This window comes from Mus pahari, chromosome 1, assembly GCF_900095145.1.
Source record: "Mus pahari chromosome 1, PAHARI_EIJ_v1.1, whole genome shotgun sequence".
Classification (NCBI taxonomy): domain Eukaryota; kingdom Metazoa; phylum Chordata; class Mammalia; order Rodentia; family Muridae; genus Mus; species Mus pahari.
Genome location: NC_034590.1, coordinates 119848638 through 119852569, shown reverse-complemented (window position 1 = coordinate 119852569; position 3932 = coordinate 119848638). Strand labels below are relative to the sequence as shown.

General features: G+C 47.5%; 1 protein-coding gene and 1 pseudogene across 1 annotated transcript in view; one reads left to right on the top strand and one right to left on the bottom strand.

Moving 5' to 3' along the window:
- Slc22a8 (solute carrier family 22 member 8) overlaps nt 1-665 on the bottom strand; it is a 19465-nt gene extending 18800 nt beyond the window's left edge. Inside the window, exon 1 of the mRNA XM_029542242.1 lies at nt 564-665. The gene's annotated coding sequence lies outside the window, so the exon portion shown is untranslated. The remainder of the gene's footprint in view (nt 1-563) is intronic.
- A 2188-nt stretch (nt 666-2853) lies between these two features.
- Nucleotides 2854-3675, top strand: LOC110334759 (annotated as a pseudogene).
- Nucleotides 3676-3932: the final 257 nt, after the last annotated feature.

The window sequence follows — 3932 nt, the reverse complement described above, 5'->3', positions numbered from 1 at the left end:
CCTCTTCCTCTTCCTTCCTCCCCTTTCCCTCTCTTCCTCTTCTTCCCTTTCCTCTCTCCACCTTCCTCTCCTCTTTGAGAGTTTGAGTCAGGATCTCACTATGTAGTTCAGTCTGGCCTTGAAGCCTCACAGCAATCTTCATGCCTTAGCCTCCTCTCAATTGCTAGGCTCACCAGCATTCACTCGTGCTTCTGGTTTGAACCAGAGTTTTCTATGAAGTTTGCTTTTTTCTTAGCTAAGTTGCTTAACCTGCACTGCCTTCCAAGTCACACCTGGTTTGCTTTTCTCTGACTATTACCATTTCTGGGACCCCAGGGAGATGCCCTATTCCACCTGCAATGCGCGCGCGTGTTGGGGGGGATCAGAGATGGCCCACTTGGGGTTCTCTGTTTTGTCTGGTTGAGATCTCCTGTTGTCCTCCTCCTGGACCCCTTTCTTAAACGTGGTATCCAGCCTCCAAGTGAGGGCTGGGATCCTCCCGCTGAAGTGCCTGCCGGCTCTTCCCTCTACCCCAAGGCAAGGTCAGCTGATGAACCCTGTTCCAGCCCCTCCTCTTTGCTTACCACCTGGACTCAGCAATTATTGATGTTCTCCGAGTGACCTGAGGCAGGGTGAGATCTGGAGTCATCAAAGGAAGATTAAATTACACTCCAAGGTTGCCAAAGGGTTGTTTTAGGAAGGTTTTAACTGGGAGGCTTGCAGCAAGCTGGGTTGCAGCAGCTAACCCCTCTTCTGGGTGTTCACCCTCGCAGGGACGTTCTTTTCTAGTTCCTAATTGGCCTGGGCTGTCCGTCTGTTCCTGTCCCAGTGGGATGTTGTTTAAAGGCGCCCGGTGATTTCCCTGAGGCTGCTGGGGTTGAGCCAGAGTATACATAGCCCAACAGCTCAGTGAGGGGCCGCTGTATCCGGGCAGCGCCCCCGGCCCCCAAGTGGATGTGCATGGGTTCCTGATCCCTGGATCAAGGCTATTGAGGGTTGTTGCATGATGGACTTGTATGACCTTCAGTAAAATCACCTTTTCCTGGGCCTCTTCTCTTCATTAGTTAAAGTGGCTTTGAAAAAAAAACAAAAAAACAAAAAAAAAACAAAGCACCAGAAACCTCTTAATAGTATACCAAGTACACAACATCTCTACATCAGGTCTATAATAGAGTTGGTGCTCCAGCTAAAGTGGGAGAGAGAGAGAGAGAGAGAGAGAGAGAGAGAGAGAGAGAGAGAGAGAGAGAGAGAGAGGCCAAAATGAACACCTCCATCACTTTTCTTACTCACGCTTGTCCTTGTTGTCTTCTGTCCCGGGATGCCTCTGCTGTAATCCTAAATTTAACGTGTTCAAATTGACTTTTTTTTTTTTTTTTTAAGAAATTATGTACTTAAGAAATCTTACACATTCAATGTATTTTTAATTTGGGACATGGAAATAGGTTTTTCTTCCTTTTTTTTTTTCTTCTTTTTTTCATTTCTATCTAAATTCGTTCAGTCTCCTTTAATCTGAAGCTGAGCTCAGGTTCCTCTGTCATCTGTCAGGTCTCATCAGGGGTGTGTGACTTGTCTGTTGTCCTCATCTCCTCTCAGGGGAAATTGAGGACCAACACAAAGGAACACAGGCTGGATCTCCAGCTTCATTGTCACCTTGCTGTATCCAAATTCCCTGAGGCAGGGGGAACTGCCGAAAAGGGAATCTGAACAAGGGGAAGTAGGGATCCCACCAACTCGTCTATGGTCAGATGTGTGGCCATACAGGGGATGCATATGCTAAGTCTCCGCCGTGAACCTCTGAGTGGGTACAGAATAGATAGGCCGCGACTATGGGTAGCCATCCTGGTAAAATAACCATGAGAGTGAGAGACTCAGATGCTGAACAAAGTGAACTTGGATTCACTTAGTTCTCTCTCCAGCCATGTTTTCATGAGCTTGTATGTATATCTGAGTCCCCATGCTGTGGCTATCCTTACCTTCCACGTTCTTCTCTGAGTGGACAGCATTTCAGAAATCATTACAGCACAGGGAGATCAATGTCTAAGATGACAAGACTGGAAGACTAGATGGAAATGGGCTGTCTAGAGGAGGTGGCAGCATCACCAGGCTTTGATGACTGGATAACGGGAGTTCAATAGGTAGAGTTGGCTGGGGAGAGTAGTGAGCATAGGGTGGTTGTGGGTAACAAGAGGAGAAACAACGAATTCGTTTGGGTAGAACCTCTGTTTCTTTCTAATGTGGTGGCCTTGGCCTCAGGGCCAGGATGTCTCTGTGATGGTCTCAGAGGATCTGGTGACCCCCTGGACTTTTCTGTCCTCCAGGAGTGGGAGTCGGAGAGTGTTAGAAGCCTGCATTCTATGAAGAATCAGGGTATGAGGGGTTGACTGAGTCAGGCTCAGTGGTACCCAGGCTTACTTAGTTCAGCGTCTGAGTCTCTCACCTCTTATGTTTATTTTATGGGCAGACTGGCTGCCCATAGCTGCCACCTACCTGTTCCACACCCACTCAGAGGTTTAAGGCAGGGACTTAGCCTGTGCATCCCCTGCATGGCTGCTTGGGATGTTCATAGGTGAGGATGGTTAGGCTAAACTCTCAAGGGCCAAGAGCTGTATTTCTATAGTGACTGAGATGGAGCCTTTCAGCCCTGGGATTGAACACTAACTAATTTGAGACCCCCAAATTCAGCCCTTATCCTGGAGCAGCTCAAAAAAAAAAAAAGTAGTTTGTGTGGGGGGTATCTTCATGCTAGACCTGGGTAAAAGGATGTTCTCTGTCCTTAAAACCCAACTCCTCGAGAGTCTGGGAGTCAAAGCCAGTTGTCAACCCAATCCTATCCTGCACTCGCCTGCCTTTTTTTTTTTTTTTTTTGCTTTCAACATGATAGATGCTGCTGTGTCCTTCATCAAGGACTTCTTGGCCTGTGGAGTGGCCGAGGCCATCTCCAAGACAGCGGTAGCACCCATCGAGAGGGTCAAGCTGCTGCAGCAGGTGCATCATGCCAGCAAGAAAATGACGGCAGATAAGCAATACACGAACATTATAGACTGCGTGGTTCGTATCCCCAAGGAACAGGGAGTCCTGTCCTCCTGGCGTGGGAACCTGGCCAGCATCATCAGATGCTTCCCCACCCAGGCTCTCACCTTTGCCTTCAAAGATAAATACAAGCAGATCTTTCTGGGTGATGTGGACAAGAGGACCCAGTTTTGGCGCTATTTTGCAGGGAACTTGGCATCAGGTGGTGCTGCTGGGGCTATATCCTTGTGCTTTGTGTACCCTCTTGATTTTGCCCGTACCCATCTAGCAGCTGATGTGGGTAAAGCTGGAGCTGAAAGAGAATTCAAAGGCCTTGGTGACTGCCTGGTTAAGATCTACAAATCTGATGGGATTAAGGGCCTGATCATCCAAGGCTTTAATGTGTCAGTACAGGGCATTATCATCTACCGAGCTGCCTACTTTGGTATCTATGACACTACAAAGGGAATGCTCCCAGATCTCAAGAATACTCACATCTTCATTAGCTGGATGATTGCACAGTCTGTCACTGCTGTCGCTGACCTGACTTCCTATCCTTTTGACACAGTTCGCCATCGTATGATGATGCAGTTTGGACACAAAGGAACTGATATCATGTACACAGGCACACTTGATTGCTTGCAATGAAGGAAGCAAGGCTTTTTTTCAAGGGTGCATGGTCCAACGTTCTCAGAGGCATGGGTGGTGCCTTTGTGCTTGTCTTGTACGATGAGATCAAGAAGTGCACATAATATGTCCTAGGTGTTCCCCCTGAGAACAGGCATGCTCTATAATATACCATTTCTTGAACATTCTGGACAGATTCTCTGGGCTTGTCTGTTTTATCAGTGGCAACTACTTACCAGTCGAAAAGTGGGAAGCAATAATATTCATTTGACCAGTTTTCTCCTAAAGCCATTTCTATAATGACAATAATGGTGGGA